The 24334-nt window shown below is 39.0% G+C and overlaps 1 pseudogene; it reads left to right on the forward strand.

The window, feature by feature from the left end:
- The window catches only part of LOC140859819 (uncharacterized), a 70317-nt pseudogene extending 46579 nt beyond the window's left edge, over positions 1-23738 (forward strand).
- The last annotated feature ends 596 nt before the right edge of the window (positions 23739-24334 follow it).

Genomic DNA, 24334 nt, shown 5'->3' on the forward strand with positions numbered 1-24334 from the left:
TTGACTTATGTTGAGAAACCTATTCGTATCCTGGATTATAAGGATAAGGTTTTGCGGAACAAAGTCATTCCTCTGGTTTTAGTTCAGTGGCAGCGCCGAGGTACTGAGAAAGCTACTTGGGAGCTTGAGGACAGGATGCGTGAAGACCTCCTGAGTTGTTTTGATTTCATTCTTAAGTTGTATTCAGTTGCAAACTCTGTAAACGTTTGATTTGAATAAAGAATGTTTCTGATTTTTGTATTTCATTCAGTACTTAAGATCTGATTCCGAGGACAAAATATCTTAAGTGGGGGAGAATGTAGTAGCCCATAACCAAAATCAGTAATTAAAGGATTAATCATAATTACTTGGGTAGAGTTCGGAAGCTCCGAAGGTGAGTTCGGAAGCTCCGAACAGGATCGGAAGCTCCGAAGGTGGATCGAAAGCTCCGATGGTATTACGTCAGGCATGACGTGTGGTTGGATCGGAAGCTCCGATCAGGATCGGAAGCTCTGATCACCCCTATCCAAAGTCAACAAGTGATATTTTGACACGTGGCAGATCAGGATCTTCGAAAGCTCCAATGGCAGGATCGGATGTTCCGATCAAGGTTCGGACGTTCCGATCGAGGATCGGAAGCTTCGATCGTTGTCTATAAATAGAAGGCCGAGAATTCATTTTCAATTGCCAATTCCGGATTTCCTCTCTAGTCTAGTCGTATTCGAGTTGTTCTAGACTTCCTAGGCTTGCCCCGGGAGTCATCGAGACGTTCGATAGTCATAGCGGAGTTGTGCCCAAGTTCTGGAGGCATTGACATCAAAGGGCTAACGACGGACGAAGGTATATCTTTTGCTTCCTATAAATATTTAGGAGTATGCAATAGCTTAGTTAAGGCTTTTAGAGCACTATAATGATAGTAGTATCATTTGGCAGTGTAGAGCAGACTATAGGCGTGGACCTAGAGTTGGTAGAGCTTGCACTGTTTTGAGGTACGAAAGTACTGTTCGAGATATCCTGACTGAGTATTCATGTATTATGTGACTGCATGGTTTATATGGCATTGATTTATGCTGCATTCATTTGCATACTGAGCTATGTCCTTCGAGATGTCTGTTAGTAGGGTTTTTCCCTATCCTGTTAGTGGTTGGACTTCCATCGATTTGGGTCCGGCATATCCACTTGTATTTCGGTATGGGAGCCACCTCCTGAAGCGACGGCACAGCGTGTTACATACTAGGGCCCGGTCTGTCTCTGTTATCTGATCCTTGACCTCGAGTTTATAGGGAGTTCACTTTGCATGCATGCATACTCATACTCTCGTACTGAGCGTTTTATGCTCACGTCTCGTACTCTGTGTTTCTGGACACCCTATTCCATGGGGCAAGTTTGCGTTTGGACGAGGCTGGGGGATCCAAGAGAGGCTAGGCAGTGGTTGGCAAGCTGGAGCTTCGTCTAGGTTTTATTTCTGTTGTTTTGGGCTGATACATCTATTCGATTTGGTTGTATAATATTCGGATAAATTACATATTCCTTTCCTTTGGATTGTATTTATTTATGGTTTCCGCAAGTTTATTCTGATATTTGTTTTATTAAGTTAATTGCATGCCTAAGTTCTGTTTAGTAGGTGATCCGGGTAAGGGTCACTACAAAGGTCATACCCAGTTGTGACTGCTACCGAATCCCTAGACTGAGTAGCCATCCCACCGCCAATCCTGAAGCACGAAGGCTCCTAGATAACCTCTGAAGTACAAGGACTCCCAGAGTAACACTGGCATAGGATCGCGCCCCATCACGTCTAGTCATGGTCATAGTCCACAACTCTCGGCATATACTGGACCTGGTATCCCGATGAAAACCCATCATCACAAGCCTCAACCTAACAAAGGTCAGTCAGCCTACTGTTCTAAGAAAACAACCTAGAACAAAGTTCAAATGTTCTAAACCGAACAATACCCTTAATGCCTCTAGATGAGTCCACTCATCGCTGGCACTAACTTAGCCCACCGACTAACTAGGTCAATCCTAGGAAAACTCCTAGACTAACCGCAAGTCAAACAGTCACAGTTGGACTACTCAAATCTCATGAGATGCAATAGTTGAACACTAATCAACTAAAACAATGCCAATCCTAGCAAAATTACTCGCAATCATTCACGAATTGCTGGATAAATAAAACATGTATCATTGCTTCCATTTATGTACAATTTCTCAATTACAATCCCATGTAATACATACAGTATTCAAAATACAATGAAATGTACAATCGAACTTGAAATCATATAACCAAAGTATGATGATTCTTTAAAACTGAAATATTGTTTCCAACTACAACGATACAGTATTTAAATCATCGTACACGTCTTCGTTTTTTGAGCATGAAGCTTCTAATCGGCACATGCATCGATACAAGCATACTCCCGACCAAGACTCTCTACATGTCCTCCTACGAAGAACTCCGGAGAAATGGCTCGTGATAGCTAACCAGCTATGCTCTGCGTCAATACATGTCGGTCGACCCCTCCTGCTCACGATCTACCATCAGCATTCTTCTTGTATTCATATCATGCTTCTGAACATGAAGTTTCCCGTGTGCCTACCGAACGCATCGATATCAGCATACCGGCAAAACCAAGTACTGCATGAGGTTAAAGACCTTACGCTCGAAACCTGTCATGCATTAGGCACTCGAGGCATTCCCTGGTAAAGGTCTATCTGACAATCTCTCCAACTACTAGTGGAGAATCTTCAGAGTAGTGTCATCATGGTAATGACTGTACAGATGCAAGCATCAAGTAAGTCCCCACCAATCCTCTTCCACTGCCTCTGGCATCCGGTACTCGATCCAAAACTAGGATCCACATGAGTAGAAGTCTTGAAAACTCGGACACGATCCATCACTCCTGTCCTCACTTGCTGGAATCCCATAAGACAAATCTTTAGAAATCCTGCCGATGATGATAGTCTTCGGGCAAACTAATTGCCGCATCATCACCTCTTCCAAGGTCTCATCAATCCTATAAGGATAACCCAAAGTCTCATTACTATATCTCAAGTCTCTTGCATGCATATGCTCTGATACCAATAAATGTAGCGACCCTACCCGGATCCGCTACCTAATCAGAGTTAAGATCATAATTAAACATGCATTAAATAAATTGCTGCGGAAGACTTAAGTAAAAACAGACCGGCAGAATACAACCGATTAAATAAATTCGATTTATACAACCAAATCGAATAAATAGCCTAAAGGCAAAACCTACAGCTAATCATGCTGTCTTCACTGGTCACTGGCTACTCCAAGCTCCGGGTGCTCAATCCTGCACCTACACCTGCCCCGTCGAATGGGGTGTCCAAATATACTGAAAAGACTGGACGTGAGCTCTAAGCTCAATACGAAAGCACTGGGTAAAACATACAAATATTATGCATGCAAATGATAGGGTATCCATATCTGGGATAACTGTATATAACTGCTCAGTAATGGCGCCTAGGACATGAGTGGTACAACCCGAGGAGCAAACCCTATGTACACTGCTCATTCCTATAGGACGTGGACTGTGTCCCCAGATGCTAATCACCCATGACCCGTCGGTCACTGGGCACTAGCATCACCCGTCCAGACATGGCTGAGCGGCCCTAGATGGCTTATCTCACAAGATGGACAGGCACAATATGATATGCACATGCTGCATAAGTATTTGACATACAAATGCAACATATAAGCCTGCAAAACCCGCTGGCTATCTCAGTCTGTATTTACGTACCTTTCTACAGGCATTTCCTAGCAGTCCCGCTCTAGGTTCCAAGCCTATATTAGCTCTACAATGCAAATACCCATGCATCAATAATTAAGCCCTAAAAGTCTTAATTAAGCTATTGCATACTCCTAGATCATTTAAGTAGACCATAGCTATACCTGCGTCCGTCGTCAGCCCGCTGATGACAATTGCCTCAAAACTTAGGCACATCTTCGCCTCGACATCGGGATCGCTATGCCACTTTCGGATTACCAATAGGATTCCTAGATCTCCCTAGATCTGAGTTAGAAGGCCTAGGAATTGAGAGAGGAAAAGGAGAGTTGCGAGTTGAAAATGAAATTTCGGACCTCTATTTATAGGCGAAGTTCGGGCCGTCCAAACTCGACTTCGGATCCTCCGAACTGGTTCGGATCCCCCGTTCCTGGCTTCGGAGCCTCTGTTCCTGTTCGGAGCCTCCGATCCTGACTTCGGAGCCTCCGATCCTGACTTCGGATCCTCCGAAGTCCCATCAATGATGTCACCCATGACGCATTATCTTCGGAGCCTCCGATCCGAGTTCGGATCCTCCGAACCCGTTCGGATCCTCCGAACCCGTTCGGATCCTCCAATCTTTGGTTCGGATCCTCCGATCCAGTTCGGATCCTCCTAACCCGGTTCGGAGCCTCCGAACCATCCGAACCCTCGGAACCTTCCCGACCATTTCCGAGTGTCCTGAATCCATTTCTGGACTCCGTTATCCCATTTGGAATTTCCTTAATTATTTTTTACTTAATCTAAACATGATTACACGATTAATTATTCATTAATCGTTAATTCTGGATACGGGTCACTACATCTATACTCCGTGACCACATGCCGAACACTCCCAATTCTATTCTGCACGGATAAACTGCGACAGAGCAAAAAAATCTGAAATTCTTTCTGACCAACTTCTTAACATCGGGTCCAATCAGGAATTCATTCTTTACGGAGCACGGTAGCAGATTTCTGCAATCGGTCTATTAAAGCTCAGGTGGCTTCAAATTTTCAGAATGATCAATAGCTTCAGAAAGGTATTCGTCGAAAAATAATCTTCTTTTCATTCTGACAATTAACTGTACCATAGACATTCGGTTCCTTCTCTCTATCAGCTATCAAAAGTGGACAGACTAGCAATTACGAAATCATACTTTGAACCTCATTCTTCATATATTCCTATAAATGTCGATTCCTCAATCCTCTAAATATCTTTCGGTCGTCTGAAAGAATACTGAATAACTACAAAGTGTCAATCTCAAGATACTCTGTCTCAATCAAAATCTCTGGCACAACAAAACAATTACTCACAACTGAGGTATCGTCATTGTCCTAAAACTCAGACTGTGCCCAGTCCTGACTCATCTTCATTAAATTCTCCAATCCGAATCTGTTTTCTACGTTATCTCCATCTTTAAAATCAATTCTGGCTCAGTTCGGATAAAGGAATTCTGACAAACTTCCTATCTGTTTAAGACTCTAAATCAGAAGTGCAACACTCATCGGTCAGCGAAGTCAAGGATAGTAGATAAAATAAGAACTGATCCATCGGCTCAAAGAGAATAATGGTAGTAGATAAAATAATAATAGATCATTCTGTTCAAACTTCAGTTGCTGCACTGTTCTACTTCAGATCATACTGGAATTCACCATCAGATTCTACATCATATCCAATCTGTTCCTCAATCTCAAAATCAGTTCGATTGCGACATTCATACTCTGAATTCTCAGTTCAGAAAAGACCTCGAAAATTTCACTGGATATAAGGATGCCCGATCTAACAAGCAATAAGATCACTGTCAATTCGATATCACGAATAGGATGTTGAGTCTCGACTGCTCCATCTGCTACCATGACTGAGCTAACACAGATTTCTTCTGAATAAGAATACCACTAGAATCTGGATAAGAAAATGTAATGCACTGAAGATCATCAGTACAAAGGAAATAAGAAATACTGGAGCTCGGGTCGATCTCTTCTTCATGTCAAACAACTGATCTCATAAGATTCGGTTCAGGTATAAGAGCATTCTCTGGAGTTAGATGAGAAATCGGCTCCACGACGATAAGAATCTCTCGAAAATCTGCTATAGAACTCAAAATCTTCAATTCTCAGATACAGATGCCGGTTTGGCTTCAATCAAAACAGCTTCGATCTTGCAAAATCACAGAACTTCCAGCTCTAGAATTAATATGATCGAGGAAAGGACATCTCGATACAAGCACTATTCAGACTTCAATAGCATGAGATGCAACGTCTAGGCACTCAATTCTGTAAAACCATTCTCCCATATTCTGTATGATCAGTACTATTCTTCGAAAAGAACCAAAAAGATCGATAAGAATTTCTACTTCCATCTAAATACCTCTTATAGATTCAGTTCGAATGATCTACAATACTGTAGACGAGTTTCACTTCAAATGGTATGACTATACTCCCAAGCAGTCATACCTCGATCCAAATCCAGTCTTCAATACTTCTTTCTATCAAACTCTCAGCTGATGATGTCTGATCTCAATTCATTGCTGAATCTAACCTCATGACTCAGAGGTAATCCAAAAATCTCACCTGGATAATAAAAACAACTCTCTAACCACTGGTTTATCCACCAATTCAGGCTAGATTCTAGAACATCAGCTGTGAACAAGAGAATTCCTCCGCGAAATTCTAAAATTAGAAGGTCATTCGGCAGATCAACTAACAACGAATTCTGGAATCGAGAATCCTTACCGGAGGATTTCCGTTCGTCTGTTGACTCGGATCTGAATCTGTCAACTTCCTGATACAATCTACAGTAGTCCTGTACTGGATAAAGCAGCTAACAGACAATCAAATCAAAATCTGATAACTAAAGTATGATACTGCTCGGTTACAATCAAATCAAAATCTCAATCAATCAAAATCTGAAATACAATACTGTTCGGTTCCAACTCATCCCATCAATTGAAAGAATGGAGACTATTGCTAATCAAAATTCAACAAACCGAGATGCATCAATAAATATCAATAAGAAGAAAGATAAGGTGCGTAACCGATTATATCAGAATAAGAATAGAAACCATACTCTACTGTTTCTTGTGGTCATCATCGGCAAAATCTGAGTCTGATCCTCAATAAGAGTACATCTAGAATCTGTTTCCTCGAAGATTGATTCATCATGTGATTAAGTTCTCATAGATTCTGTTATTGCGGCCGAAAGGAGCAACTTAAACGGCTAGTATCTTTGTCGGAGTTAAAGACACAAGGAAAATCCCTTCGGAGATCTTTCGATAATATCATGATGATGAACTCTGGCATAGTGTCCGACTGATGACCGACCTGACAGCGTCTTCTGATCTCAAGGCACTGCTCACTGATTTCATAAACTGTTTTCTCTTTGATTAAAGATGATCTCTAAGTCCCTCTAACTCTGATCAAACGGTGAAAAGTGATCTGTCGAAGAAATTTTGATGAAAGTGGTTTCTAAAAAGTGATCAAACCTTGATTCCCTAATGCTCTCTTCTTCAAATTCTACCAACTTTTATCGATCCTCTAAGTTGGTACCACACTAACCGAATTTTCCGGTCGTCTGTGTAGTTCAGAGAATCACTCAAGTGATCGATCCCTTCTATTCAACTCCCGCATCCAACAACATTCTCGATACTCTTCAAAATCGGTAACCTAAACAACTAAAACTTCCTCGGTATAATTCCCATCGATGTCAGAGTGACATCTAACAGTGCAGTAGTGGTATGATCTAGATCAGTCGAAGGAGTTACTGCTGGTTTTCGTCTGCTAAAATTCTTCAGGGGACAATTCGGATATTTAGTATGAAAAGGATACCAAATCTTAATCTCAAAATTCGGTGTTCCACATCTCTGTTCGAAAAGTTTGTTCAACTGCAAATTACTGAATTTTCGGATCTCAATCGAATTCTAATTCTCATCGCGAACAATCTCTGATTTGCTAGCTCAAGTAGATGGTGGAACTCGGGTCCGAAATTAAAATACAGTTCATATTTCAAGTAATTCATGCTTTAAATATTAAATCACATAATCATGTAATTCCAAGTAACCCATAAATAATAAAGAATGCTTTCAATCAAATCAAGTAATTGTGATCCGAAAATTAAATCACAACTCATGTAATTCAATTAATTCAAGAGTCAATAAATCATGCTCGCAAGTATTTAAATTATCATTTAAATAAATCAATCACATGCGAGAATTCAATTCATGCGGACTCGATCTACCCCACTCACTCTAATTCAATTCCAAGAATCTTAGGGCTCTGATACCACTTAATGTGAGGACCCGGATTCTGATCTCTCGAACATAAATAAATCATGTAAATCAAAAGAAATAAAAATAATCAATAAGACATTTAGCGACGCACATCTTACATTCGGCGATGCAAAACCACGTCGCGAAAAGTAGGTTTTTTTTTTTGAAGTGACGCGCGGGCGCGCATGACGTCCTGTCCGGGCCTCTGAGACAGTGCAAGACGCGCGGGTGCACCTTTCGGGCTGCGCGGGCGCGCATGGCCTGCTGTTTCTGCACCAAAAATGACTCCAAAAGTGTAATGTCATACCCATAAGGACTCTAAATGATCCAACTAATATTTTTCCAACAACGAGGTATTCAAATACATAAAAATGTAGAACAAGCGTCGATTCTAAGTTCTACAATTCAAAATGGAATACACGGGAGTTCGAATACAAGGTATGACTTCTAAAACCAAGTCCTCACTCTATCATTTCCCACTCGATCTAGTCATGCAGCTCTTGACTCGATCCTGCCCCACCTGCCGTCAAGTACACATACAAACAAAACGACAGTCGGATAATCCGGTGAGAATATAATTCCCAGTAAAAGAGACAAATCAAGTAATTCCAAATAATATATCAATTCATGTTATATAAAACAACGAGTCAATCAATTCAGAAAGGAATATCAGCACTCAACTCGAAATGCATTAAAATACAATGCATGACTTCAAAACTCGGGATTATCTAATCGGATAATCGAATATCATTCGGTACTCGGTTGGGATCCCGGGGTTGAGTTTTTGCAAACAACTCATCGACACACCCATTGGGGGTGTATGCCGCTCAACTCAAACCCCTAGACTTCAGAGCAACTATAAGAAGTATTCTGGCAATTGGAAAAACTCGAAATCCAAAGTCACTTCAATATAGCTCCCTAAATCGTCTAAGTTCAAAACGAATCGAATCTTCGGCTCAAGATGTATGCAAGTGAAAATAAACTCATTCAAGTTAAAAACAAATAATTCAAATAGCATACAAGTATGTGATTTCTTTTGGGCACTCGAATTAATTCAAATTCGAGTTAATCATCCTATTCATTCAATCGTGGTCTTTTTACCTTTTCAAGTTCGTCGGGGATTCAAATCTGAAAATAACAACAAACTCAATCAAAATCGAATCAAATCAAAACAAGCCATACAAGAAGTTCAATACTATACTGTTCTTCAATTCTCGAATCGATTCAACTTCCAAGTTCAATCCAAACCCGAATCATTCAACTCAAATATGAAAATGTGAAATACGGATTCGATATAAATCTTCTAACTCAAACAAACCCGTAAATCAAACCGAATAATAATACCGATAATCCAAAACTCGATTTTGACGGCATAACGACTATAAACGGTCAAACCAAAAATCATCAACATCGTGAAACCATTCCAAACAACTCATATCATCTTCCAATCCATCAAAACTCAACAAATCCAACCAAAATCATAAGACCCATTTTCGAAATTAACCTCAAAAAATCATATAAAATCCAAAATTCGTTTTTTTTTCGAACCGACTTCGAATACACGATCTATACTAGCTCAAGCACAACATTCTCGAAGATTATCAAATTCTAACAACCCAACAAAATTCAAAGTTCGTGTATCGTAACAAAACTTACGTTAGAATGAAGCCCTCGTTGCGGTGATCGTGAATCTCAACTCGAATCTTAAATCTTACGGTCGGATCGTGCGAATCGGACAGAGCAAAAGCTTGAGAAACCTTCCATGGCTTCTCTCGGCTTCTAGGCGAGATGGGGGGAGGAGGAAAGTGAGGGGAGAGAGAGAGAGATGCAACAATAATAATAATAACCCCATGCTTTGACTAAGTCCAACACTCTACTATTGCAATTCGGTCCCTGAAACTTCAAACTCAATCGATTTAATACCGGCTCAATTAATTCCCTTCAATTCTAATAATAATAAATTCCACTAATCCAAAAATAATTAATTTCAGGGCCTTACAATATCAATCGATTTCTGAATATTTTGATCCACTTTCTGTGCTTCTTTGATTCGTATAAAAAATTCTGGCTCAGCTTCCATAGCACAAACTCAGATAGGCTGCATATCTGTCTCAAATACTAATCCAGAAATACAACAATCTTCCACCTAGTGAGATACACCTATCGTAGACAAGGACAAAGAACATACCTTTCTACTTAAGGCATCTGCAGCTGCAGCTGCATTGGATTTCCCTGGATAGTATTTAATCTCGCAATCGAAATCTTTAAGTAAATCGAGTCATCTACGATGTCTCATATTCAATTCTGGCTGCGAAAATAGATATTTAAAGCTTTTATGATCAGAAAAGATTTCAAACTTCTCACCATAAATATAATGTCTCCATATCTTCAATGCAAAGATAATAGCGGCAAGCTCCAAATCATGGATAGGATATCGAGTCTCGTGTGGCTTTAACTGTCTCGAAGCATAAGAAATAACATGACCTCGCTGCATAAGCACACAACCCAGACCCCTGTGAGAAACATCACGATATACAACAAAATCACCCGTACCTGAAGGAATCGTCAAGACAGGTGCACTTGTAAGCCTCTTTTTCAGCTCTAAGAAACTAGCTTCACAAGCTTCAGTCCATACATACGGCTTATTTTTCTGAGTCAATTGCGGAATAGGCTTGGCAATATTTAATGTCAGGTACACAACCAATATCCAAAGCTCCTTATAGAATGACACCTATTGAAATGAAGGAGTTGAAGGATCAATAGGAAGATTTGTTAGCCAAGGGGTACATTAGACCGAGTGTTTCACCTTGGGGCGCTCCGGTACTATTTGTACGAAAAAAAGATGGTTCCATGCGCTTATGTATCGATTATCGTCAATTGAACAAGGTAACCATCAAGAATAAATATCAACTGCCTAGAATAGATGATTTGTTTGACTAATTACAGGGTTCAACTATCTATTCTAAGATTGATTTGCGATCCGGATATCATAAACTTAGAGTATGAGATGAAGATATTCCTAAAACTGCTTTCAGAACAAGGTATGGACATTATGAATTCATCGTCATGCCTTTTGGTTTAACCAATGCTCCGGCAGTATTTATGGGATTGATGAATCAGATATTTCAGAAATATTTGGATGACTTTGTCATTATTTTTATCAATGATATCTTGATTTATTCCAAGACTGTGGATGATCACGCTGAACATCTCAGAATTATTTTACAGACTTTGAGAAATGAGAAATTATATGCCAAGTTATCGAAATGTGAATTTTGGTTGCAGAAAGTTGTGTTTCTTGGGCATATTATTTCAGGTGATGGGATTTCAGTGGATCCAAGTAAGGTCGAGGCTGTTCTGAATTGACCTAGACCTACATCAGTGCCAGAAATACGAAGTTTTATGGGCTTGACAGGTTATTATAGACGCTTTATCAGATATTTCTCCAGCATTGCGAAGCCTATTACGCAATTTACTCAGAAAAATAAGCCGTATGTTGTTGGAAAACGGTGTTCAGATCAATTAGAATTGATACCCGGTGCAGCGGAAGTTTAAAAAATTATTTTTATTAATATGGAACGATTCCATATCTGGGTATCAAAACTTTTACGATTAAATTCATACAAGTAAAACAAATAATCACAATTAATGTTTTACCTTAAATCTCGAAACGAGATTATGGACTCCAACAGAATTTAATCTACTCTTCTTGTAAATCCCGGGAACTGATGGCGTCACGATCAATCACCGGAATAAGGTCCACGAACAGAAAACAGAAACCCTATGATTGACTGCACTAGAAATCAATCAGAAGTTTTTCGTAGAGAATAAACAGATATGATCTGTTAATTCAGATTGTAATTTTTCATAAAAATCACAAGCCGAATTTTCTCCGAAGGGACAGAGGAATTTTCGAAAATCCTCTTAAAATAATTATGCAGTGTTCGAAAATTTGAAGACTGAATTATCTATAATTTTCGAACCCACTACATGTATTTATAGATGATTTCTAGACTAGGTTAAGTTATAATTGTGTTAGGACTCTAACTCCTTAAAGCCCACAATCCATAACTTAAGCCCAACAAGCCAAGCTCGTTGTTCTAAAAATTAATATAAAATTCATCGTGACTCCGATTGATAAACTGATTTTACCAATGTGCACAGAAACCATTTTTGCATCTTTTAGAGTCGAGATAATTTTTCTGAATCCGAATTCTGTGATTTCCAAAAATGCCCATCCCTATGTCATTTTAGGAAATTCCAATCCCTTTAGTTAAGAAGTCCAACTTCTCTTTCATTAAATTTAACTCTTTAAATTTAACTATCTCTACGGGGTTTTAGTAATCCATTACTTGTGTAACCCTCAATGGTTCAGGAATACAGCTAGCCGTGGGCTCACAACTCCTGACTCGAAACAACAATTTCCGACTTACCCATCGAATCATGGTAAGAGCTCCTAGCAACAACGCCCCATGATTCCCTAGGTATTACTGATAGTGCCTGCAAGAACCAGTAGATTTTGGTTAGCGTACAGTACGGTCCCTTCATCCATATATCCCGATCGAATCAACAACCATTGGTATATCGAGAGTTGTTCGAGATTCGATAACTATGCATTACATCTTGGAGATCAAATAGTGACATCGCATGTGTTACTAGGATAACCAATTAACCTAAAACACATCATGTACTCTGGCCAGATATTCGTCACACTAATATCTCCTCAGATCGCATAGGATATCCACACTCGCAAGTATGTGGTGAATCCTTGAAAACAAAGCATCGACTCCTATATGTGTCGTAACTGTACCCAATCCCGACACCTGATGACCCCAATAGAGTCGGTAAACGAGTCAAAGCACAGTACTAGCATATAGAGTCTCAATGATGTTTCAAGTAATAAGGACTAATGGTGTACAACCAAAACCGCGGACTTTATCCACTCGATAAGTGATAACCACTTGGAAAGTCCGAATAGGGTAGTTCGATCATTCATCATATGAATATCCATTTGCAAGCTTTGAACATCTCTATATTCCATACCAATGAAATGTGGTACTCGGCATCGCAAATGCTAGTCTCAATCTCGAGCGATCCTTATCCTTATTTGCGGATGGCTCAATTGACTAGGAACAGTTTAGAATATACAGTGACTATAAGATGTGTTTCATGACAGCCATCCCCATGTGCTACCACATCTTACATACACTATAGTATATTCAAGGTCTTTATCAAAACAACAATAGTATATCATAATATAACAATATGAATAAAGATAAAGTCAATGCAATTATAAAAGTGTAAATTATATTAAACATTGTTTTACATAGAGTCATCAAAGCCCTTAGCCACAAGTTGGCTAACCGGGCACCCACTCTTTCAATCTCCCACTTGCCCTAAAGCCAACTAGTCATACTACGTAATCCCATTGCTTCGCGATGTTTGTCAAACAATGGTCCTGGCAAGGGCTTAGTAAGCGGATCATCGATATTGTCTACAGAGGCCACTCTCTCGACACTGATGCCTCCTCTTTCCACAATCTCCCGGATGATGTGGTATTTCCTCAGTACGTGTTTGGACTTCTGATGAGACCTTGGCTCCTTTGCCTGAGCAATGGCACCCATGTTGTCACAGTACACCGGGACTGGACCAACAGCTTCAGGAATTACACCCAACTCTTGGATGAATTTCCTTATCCAAACCGCCTCTTTAGCAGCAGCTGATGCTGCAATGTATTCTGCCTCAGTGGTGGAATCCGCTGTGGTGTCTTGCTTGGAACTCTTCCAAGAGACAGCACCGCCATTGAGCACGAATACAAATCCAGAGGTTGATTTCGAGTCATCCACGTCACATTGGAAGCTAGAGTCGGTGTAGCCCTCCAACTTCAATTCTCTTCCTCCATAAACCATGAATATATTCTTAGTCCTTCCCAAGTACTTAAGAATATCCTTCACGACTTTCCAATGCATTTGACCGGGATTGGCTTGATATCTGCTCGTGACGCTCAGAGCATAGGCCACATCCGGTATGGTAGATATCATCCCATACATGATACTACCAATGGCTGACGCATATGGTATGTGTGTCATCTTCTCTATCTCTTCATCAGTTTTAGGACACATAGACTTGGATAGAGAAACTCCATGACACATAGGTAGATGTCCTCTCTTGGACCCATCCATTGAAAACCTTTTCAATATGGTGTCGATGTAGGTTGATTGAGTAAGTCCTATCATTCTCTTAGATCTATCTCTATAGATCTGTATCCCTAGAATATAGGAGGCCTCACCCGAATCCTTCATCGAGAATCTACCTGATAACCATATCTTTGTTGACTGCAACATCCCTACGTCATTCCCCATGAGTAGGATGTCATCAACATAAAGTACTAAGAATGTTACCGCATCCTTAACTACTTTCTTGTACACGCATGGTTCCTCCGGGTTCTTGATGAAACCAAAATCCTTTATTGTTTCATCAAATTTCTGGTTCCAACTTCTTGATGCTTGTTTGAGACCATAGATTGATCTCTGAAGCTTGCATACCTTATGCTCGCTTCCCATGGATATATCCCTCAGGCTGCGTCATATAGATCTCTTCCTTAATGTTTCCATTAGGAAATGCAGTCTTTACATCCATTTTCCATATCTCATAGTCATACCATGATGCTATGGCAATAAGGATTCTTATGGACTTGAACATTGCGACTGGTGAAAAGGTTTCATCATAGTCAACTCCTTGTCTTTGAGTATAACCTTTTGCCACCAATCGTGCCTTGTAGGTCAATACCTTTCCATCAGGCCCAAGCTTTCTCTTGTAGATCCATTTGCACCCAATTAGAACAATTCCATCGGGAGGATCTACTAAAGACCAAACTTGGTTAGAATGCATCGAGTCTATTTCCGATTGCATAGCTTCAAGCCATAAATTTGAATCCGCATCAGAAATTGCTTCCTTGAAGTTTCTTGGATCACATCCAATATCGGGTTCACTTTGATCCCCTTCAAGAAGAAGACCATATCTAATAGGAGGTCTAGAAGTCCTTTCGGATCTTCTAGCAATAGGCGTGTCTTGTGATGATTCTTGAGGTGTAGGATCGCTATTTTGTATCTCGGGTTCTTCTCGAATTTCTTTGAGTTCCATCATCTTGCCTTTCTTATCCAATAAGAACTCCTTCTCCAAGAAGGTGGCATTTCTTGAAACAAACACTTTTGTTTCAGCAGGATGATAGAAATAATATCCGATTGAATTCTTCGGATACCCTACAAAATAACATAAAGTGGATCGACTATCCAATTTATCTCCCACTGTCTGCTTCACGTAAGCAGGACATCCCCAAATCCTCAAGTACGAATACTTAGGAGCTTTGCCATTCCATAACTCGTATGGTGTTTTATTTACTGCTTTAGTGTGGACGTTGTTTAACAACAATAGCGCCGTTTCAAGTGCGTAGCCCCAAAACGAAGGTGGGAGCTCAGTGAAGCTCATCATGGATCGAACCATGTCCAACAAAGTTCGATTGCGACGCTCCGAAACACCATTAAGCTGAGGTTTCATAGGAGGAGTCCACTGAGAGAGAATCCCATTCTCTTTTAGATAGTCCAAAAACTCGTTACTTAAGTATTCTCCACCTCGATCCGATCGAAGTGCCTTAATACTTTTACCTAGTTTGTTTTCTACTTCAGCCTTGAATTCTTTGAACCTTTCAAATGCTTCAGACTTATATTTCATTAAATATAAATACCCGTACCTAGAATGATCATCAGTAAAGGTAATGAAGTAGGAGTTGCCACATTTAGTACCAATCCTAAATGGACCGCAAACATCTGTATGGATCAAATCCAACAGATTTTGACTACGCTCAGGTTTCCCTTTGAAAGGAGATTTAGTCATTTTTCCCTTTAGGCAGGACTCACAAGTAGGTAGAGAGTTAATATCAGACATATCAAACATGCCCTCTCCCACTAGCTTGTTCATCCTCCTTGAGGAAATATGACCTAGCCTAGCATGCCAAAGGTTTGCCGGGTTTTGACTATCGTCCTTCCTTTTAATTGTTGTTACCGGTTTATCAACATAATTAATTGGAACGTCTTTTAATTTTAAGCTTTATAGATCATTTTCAAGTTGTCCATTTCCAATCAAACATTCATTCTTGTAAATATTGCAAATCTCATTTACAAAATTGCAAGAAAAACCATCTCTATCAAGCATAGAAATAAATATAATGTTTTTGACCAAATTCGGAACATATAAAACATCTCTCAAAAATAACTTAAAATTGTTCTGCAAAATTAAATAAATGTCTCCTATAGCTTTGGCTTCGACTCTAGAACCATTCCCGAGCCTTAGCTGGGTCTCACCCATCCTTAGCTTACGACTTCTTGTCATTACCTGCAAATCATTGCAAATATGAGATCCACATCCGGTATCCAATACCCAAGAAGAAGTATTAAGCGAAACATTTATTTCAATGTAAAACATACCCTTTGCAGTTCGCAACTGTTCGAGGTATTCCTTGCAGTTACGTTTTCAATGACCAGGTTTCTTGCAGTAATGGCAAACGTTTTCATCTTTTATCTCAATTGAAGCCTTGGCCTTTCCTTTCTTATTTGGTACAATCTTCTTGGGCGGGGCAGAACGTTTCTTACCCTTTCCACTTGGTCCTTTCTTAGAGTTAGAAGAGGAGCCAACCAAGAGTACCGGTTTATCCTTCTTTAGTGTGGTTTCATAAGTCACAAGCATATTGACCATCTCTTCAAGGGTGGCCTCTATCTTGTTCATATTGAAGTTCATCACAAAGCCGTCAAACGACGAAGGAAGTGAAAGAAGCAACAAGTCCACATTTAGTTCATGCTCTAATGTCAGTTCGAGTTTTACCAACTTTTCAATGAGCCCAATCATGTGTACCCCATGTTCACGGACCGAAGTCCCATCTCGCATGCGGCATGTCATGAGCTCTTTGACAGTCGCAAATTTCTCGGCCCTTGACTGAGCTCCAAAAAGTTCCTTGAGTGCGCTGTGAATGTCAGCAGCATTCACCACATCCTCAAATCGCCTCTGGAGTTCATCAGACATTTATGCTAGCATATAACTCTTTGCCTTGACATCATAGTCCCACCAATCGTCAAGCTTTTTCAACTCTTCCGAACTAGTGTTAGTCGGGGCTTCCTTCGGAGGACGCTTCTCTAACACATAGAAAGCCTTCTCCGAATTTAGAATGATTTTTAACTTACGGAACCATTCCGTATAGTTAGCGCCGGTCAACTTGTTTTGATCGAGAATTGAGAGTAGTGGATTACGCGAATTCATAGTAATGAAATACTGAAAAGGAAACAGACAATAATCAGTGATTTGTTCAATTAATTTACTAAGACATAAAATATGGCGAATTTCATTTTATGAATTACACTCCCACTATTTTGACGATTTCACTACCCTCTAGTGAAAACGAGAAACATTTTCTTTAGTGGGAACATGGAGTCCAATTGACAAACTATGGTCCCGAATAATATCAGCCAACCATAATTTTCAAAAGGTAGAGCCCAATTGCTTCCAAAGCAACCTCCATGTTTTTACCTCATGTCCAATAAGGGCCCAATAATATGACGCTGTTTATTGTGACATGTCAAGATGACCCATCAATATTAAGTTGTGATGGACGGTCGCCATGTAGATCCCCAGTAATATGAGCCAATCCCATGGGACTTCCACCCAACTTACAACATGTGTCGATCCAATGTACAGCTTTCCGACGAACGGGCCCCCCCAATAATATGAGGCGGACCATATCCGCTGGTAGCATCACATACATTGATCGTTGATGGAAGGTAGGAATATTTAAACAATATTTAAAATTCCCTTTTGTTTATCTTGATATCAATTTTAAATCATATTTAAAATGAGGGATTTTATTTAGAAAATTTGTCTCATCATGCAATTTATGTATACTTGCGGGATTCATACAATTTATGTCTAAACATGCATACATCAATAATATCATATATTATTTAAGAATGATCGATCCCATTTACTAATCGACCCGTGGTTGCCAATCACGAGTCTAAGTCCAATCCTAGGTGATATGCAAGTATGCAATGCAATCCTATTACATTGAGCTTCCAATTTACATTTCTTCGGTCTTCATTGTCTGCTGGGCCCACCATTTCTTCAAATCTTTGTCTCCCACTAAATCTAATTAATTTACAATAAATTTTGATGACAAATATGAGATACATTTTTAGGGATGGGAACGGGCCATAAACCAGGCCCACTTTTATTACATATGACAATCATATTGGGCTATAAACCAAGACCATTAATAAAATCCAACAACAATAAGACAAATGTAAATTATCTAACATACACCTAAAACATTGGTCATGGCAATCGATCATCCTTTAATCCAATAATTAATTCAATAATTAAAATAATTGGATAAACATGCAATGACATCATAATTAAAAGATAAAATCATATTTTATCTTATCCATCCATAAGATCATATCTTATCATCAATTGTATCAAAATAATTAATTTTATAAAATTTAATTTAACGGATAAAATTTATAAATTTTCCAAAAACAAAATTTAATCAAAAACAATTTTCGATCGGATCAAACACTCGAATTTCAAAAATTCAAAATTTTTAAAAAATTAAAATTTTAATTTTCCGGGCAGCCCGTGCCCCGACCGGGGCTCGGGCTGGGCAGCGACGATCGCTGCCGCGGCGCACATCGCTGCCCGTGTTTTGCCCGTCAAAAATTTAATTTTAAAAATTTGTTTTGTTTCAAAAACCGAGGCTTAAAAATTTTGTACAATCGATTAATTTAATCGTTTGATCTGAGCAACCTGGCTCTGATACCACTGTTGGAAAACGGTGTTCAGATCAATTAGAATTGATACCCGGTGCAGCGAAAGTTTAAAAATTTATTTTTATTAATATGAAACGATTCCATATCTGGGTATCAAAACTTTTATGATTAAATTCATACAAGTAAAACAAATAATCACAATTAATGTTTTACCTTAAATCTCGAAACGAGATTATGGACTCCAACAGAATTTAATCTGCTCTTCTTGTAAATCCCGGGAACTGATGGCGTCACGATCAATCACCGGAATAAGGTCCACGAACAGAAAACATAAACCCTCTGATTGACTGCACTAGAAATCAATCAGATGTTTTTCATAGAGAATAAACAGATATGATCTGTTAATTCAGATTGTAATTTTTCATAAAAATCACAAGCCGAATTTTCTCCGAAGGGACAGAGGAATTTTCGAAAATCCTCTTAAAATAATTATGCAGTGTTCGAAAATTTGAAGACTGAATTATCTGTAATTTTCGAACCCACTACATGTATTTATAGATAATTTCTAGACTAGGTTAAGTTATAATTGTGTTAGGACTCTAACTCCTTAAAGCCCACAATCCATAACTTAAGCCCAACAAGCCAAGCCCGTTGTTCTAAAAATTAATATAAAATTCATCGTGACTCCGATTGATAAACTGATTTTACCAATGTGCACAGAAACCATTTCTGCATCTTTTAGAGTCGAGATAATTTTTCTGAATCCGAATTCAGTGATTTCCAAAAATGTCCATCCCTATGTCATTTTAGGAAATTTCACTCCCTTTAGTTAAGAAGTCCAACTTCTCTTTCATTAAATTTAACTCTTTAAATTTAACTATCTCTACGGGGTTTTAGTAATCCATTACTTGTGTAACCCTCAATGGTTCAGGAATACAGCTAGCCGTGGGCTCACAACTCCTTGTGACTCGGAACAACAATTTTCGACTTACCCATCGAATCATGGTAAGAGCGCCTAGCAACATCGTCCCATGATTCCCTAGGTATTAGTGATAGTGCCTGCAAGAACCAGTAGATTTTGGTTAGCGTACAGTACGGTCCCTTCATCCATATATCCCGATCGAATCAACAACCATTGGTATATTGAGATTTGTTCGAGATTCGATAACTATGCATTACATCTTGGAGATCAAATAGTGAAATCGCATGTGTTACTAGGATAACCAATTAACCTAAAACACTTCATGTACTCTGACCAGAGATTCGTCACACTAATATCTCCTCAGATCGCATAGGATATCCACACTCGCAAGTATGTGGTGAATCCTTGACAACAAAGCATCGACTCCTATATGTGTCGTAACTGTACCCAATCCCGACACCTGATGACCCCAATAGAGTCGGTAAACGAGTCAAAGCACAGTACTAGCATATAGAGTCTCAATGATGTTTCAAGTAATAAGGACTAATGGTGTACAACCAAAACCGCGAACTTTATCCACTCGATAAGTGATAACCACTTGGAAAGTCCGAATAGGGTAGTTCGATCATTCATCATATGAATATCCATTTGCATGCTTTGAACATCTCTATGTTCCATACCAATGAAACGTGGTACTCGGCATCGCAAATGCTAGTCTCAATCTCGAGCGATCGTTATCCTTATTTGCGGACGGCTCAATTGACTAGGAACAGTTTAGAATATACAGTGACTATAAGATGTGTTTCATGACAGCCATCCCCATGTGCTACCACATCTTACATACACTATAGTATATTCAAGGTCTTTATCAAAACAACAATAGTATATCATAATATAACAATATGAAGAAAGATAAAGTCAATGCCATTATAAAAGTGTAAATTATATTAAACAAAAGATTGTTTTAAATAGATTCATCAAAGCCCTTAGCCACAAGTTGGCTAACCGGGCACCCACTCTTTCATATGTCTGGACTGAAGCATGTGAAATGAGTTTCTTGGAGTTGAAGAAAAGGCTTACAAGTGCACCTGTCTTGACGATTCCATCAGGTACAGGTGATTTTGTTGTATATTGTGATGCTTCTCACCAGGGTCTGGGTTGTGTGCTTATGCAGAGAGGGCATGTTATTGCTTATGCTTCGAGATAGTTGAAGCCACATGAGACTCGATATCCTATCCATTATTTGGAGCTTGCCGCTATTGTCTTTGCATTAAAGATATGGCGACATTATCTTTATGGTGAGAAGTTTGACATCTTTTCTGATCACAAAAGTTTGAAATATATGTTTTCGCAATCAGAATTGAATATGAGACAGCGTAGATGGCTTGATTTATTGTAAGATTTCGATTGCGAGATCAAATATTATCCAGGAAAGTCTAATGAAGCTGCAGACGCCTTAAGTAGAAAGGTATGTTCTTTATTATTGTCTACGATAGGTGTATCTCAAATGGTGGAAGATTGTTGTATTTTTGGATTAGTATTTGAAACAGATATGCGACCTATTCGTGTTTGTGCTATAAAAGCTTTGCCAGAACTGTTATTGAGAATCAAAGAATCACAGAAAGAAGATCGGAATATTCAGAATTCTATTGCTATGGTCAGATCTGGACATCAATCTGAATATCAGGTCAGTGCTGATGATGTATTATATGTGAATAACATACTTGTGGTTCCAGATGTTTCAGATTTGAAACAACAAATTTTGAAAGAGGCTCATAATAGTCGATTCAGTATTCACCTTGGTGGCAGAAAAATGTATAATGATTTGAAAATGCAGTATTGGTGGAAACAGATGAAGTCAGATGTGATTGAATTTGTAGTCAGATGTTTGAATTGCCAACAGGTAAAAGCTGAAAGAAAGAGGCCAGGTGGTCTATTACAGAGTCTATCAGTTCCAGAATGGAAATGAGATCATATTTCCATGGATTTCGTTACACAGCTACCACGTTCATCCAGAGGTTGCGATGCCATTTGGGTGATTATTGATCACTTGACGAAATCAGCATGTTTTATTTCGTACAGAATGACGTACAGACATGATCAGATGGCAGAAATCTACGTCAGAGAAGTGGTAAGATTACATGGTGTGCCTAAATCTATTGTTTTAGATCGAGACCCTAGATTTACATCACACTTTTGGCACAGTTTGCAACAAGCTCTTGGTACTCAATTGCACCTGAGTACAGCGTATCATCCTCAAACAGACGGACAGTCAGAACGGACTATCCAGACACTTGAGGATATGTTAAGAGCTGTAGTACTAGATTTTGGTACTAGTTGGCAAGATTCTTTACCACTTGCAGAATTCTCATATAATAACAGCTATCAGACGAGCATTGAAATGACTCCTTTTGAAGCACTCTACAGAAAGAAATGCAGATCACCGTTATACTGGGATGATATCTCAGATGTTCCTGATGTTGGGCCTGATATGATCCGAGAAATGACAGAGAAAGTGAAGCTTATACAGAAACGAATGAAACAGCTCAAGACAGACAAGAAAAATATGCAAATATCAGACGACGAACTCTATCATTTGATCAGGGAGACAGATTTTTCTTGAAGATTTCCCCGTTTAGAGGTATAGTCAGATTTGGCAAGAGAGGAAATTTATCTCCGCGTTTTATTGGTCCATACGAGATCATCGAGAAGATAGGCGATCTTGCTTATCGACTCGCTCTTCCTCCATCTTTGTCTGGTATTCATGACGTATTTCATGTCTCTATGCTGCGGAAGTATCAGCCTGATCCTTCCCATATTCTCCTTCCTGATGAAGCTGAACTTGACGAGACTCTCAGTTATTTTGAGCAACCTATTCATATTCTTGATCGCAAAGACAAACAGCTCAGAAACAAGACAATTCAGCTAGTCAAAGTTCAGTGGAGTCGACATGGCATCGAAGAAGCGACTTGGGAGACTGAGTCAGACATGGGACAGAGATTTCCAGAGTTATTTCATTGATGTGAGTTCTTATTCTGCTTTATGTTATTCATTCTCTTATGTGTATACAGATTGTCTATACAGCTTGCTTATGATTTCGAGGACGAACTCATGTCTTAGTGGGGGAGAAATGTAAGGCCCGAGATTATTTAATTTTAATCCGAGAATATTTAATTTGGGAATATTTAGAGTTTAGAATTAAATTCTAATATTCTTAAATTTAAAAGGATTGAAATTAAATTAAATCGCTTTTTTGGGGACTGAATTGCAAATAGCAGAAAGTTCAGGGACTAAACTACAAATAGGCTTATATTTATCTATTTCTTCACTTATTCCTAGAATTTTCACGTTAAAACCATCAGAATACAAAGGAAAGAACAGAGGAAACGTTCCAACCCTCAAGAACTCCATTTTCGTTCCGTAAAAGCTTCGATAACTTGCGTTTCGGTTGTCAGAAATTCGAAAGAAATATATATCTGCGATAACAGCTCCTAGACCTTCGATTTGGTACAAGTTTCATTCACTTTTCTCAGATTTTATTTTTATGTGAAAGATGGAAAATTATGATTTTACGATATATGCGTATATCAGCTGTACCGATCGTGTATTCGCAGACGGTTCGGAAAAAGACTATCGTTCGGATTTTATATGATTTTAGCAAGCTAAATTTGAACCCTACCTTATCTGAATATGATGCTTTTTGATGGGATTGAGTTGATATAATGAGTTGTTGGGATTAATATCTTGTTTTGGATATTGTTTGGATTGCCGGTTTGTAGCTGTTACGCCGTCGATTCGCAAAATGTCAAGACTTTGATATTTTTAATTCAAAGAAGCATGGTTTGAGTTGCATCTGATCTTGTTAGCTCTTTGAAATGTTATTTCTCAGCTTTCAATCGAAGATTTACGAATCGAGAGTGCCGAGTCGCAACGAGAAGAAGTTGAAGCAAGGTTTGCTAGCATTGTATTTGAGTTTGAGTTGAGAACATGAGCAACCGTTTGATATGATTTATCATTGATGTCTTTGCAGACTTGAAGTACTTTCAGACGTGTTATTGAAAGGTATAAATGACAGCTAATTTAGATGGGATAGAACACTCGAAATAGCTATCGTTTCGAGTATTTCCTTGTTAATCACATACTTAATTGTTTATATGTTTTATGTGATTAGATGTTTTACTTGCTTTTCTTGCTTTTCTTGCTTATGTGATTAGTTGTTCAAGATGTTTTATAGCCTTTAATGCATACAGTATATGTTGCATTCATCTTGAACTCCAGCCTAATAAGCACAGAGGGTTCAAAGCCTATAGTGCATATGACGTTTGGCGGATTGTAGTTGAGTGGCATGGATTGCAGCCTTCGCTTTTAGAGACAGAAGACTCTCTATAATTGCACCAAAGTCAGAGGATTAAAATACTTTATGCCACCTCGATTGGAAGTGTCTGTGGTTTGATAGTTATTTTATTCCTCGGGATCCCAAAGAACCAAGCCTTTGATAGCAGTTTTGATAGCCTATTCTTGAAACATGCATTGCATGTATTTTATAGCATTAGGTGAGATGCTATCTTTATTGCATGTTATGTTGTT

Source organism: Henckelia pumila, chromosome 1 (assembly GCF_033568475.1).
Source record: "Henckelia pumila isolate YLH828 chromosome 1, ASM3356847v2, whole genome shotgun sequence".
NCBI classification, from domain to species: Eukaryota; Viridiplantae; Streptophyta; class Magnoliopsida; order Lamiales; family Gesneriaceae; genus Henckelia; species Henckelia pumila.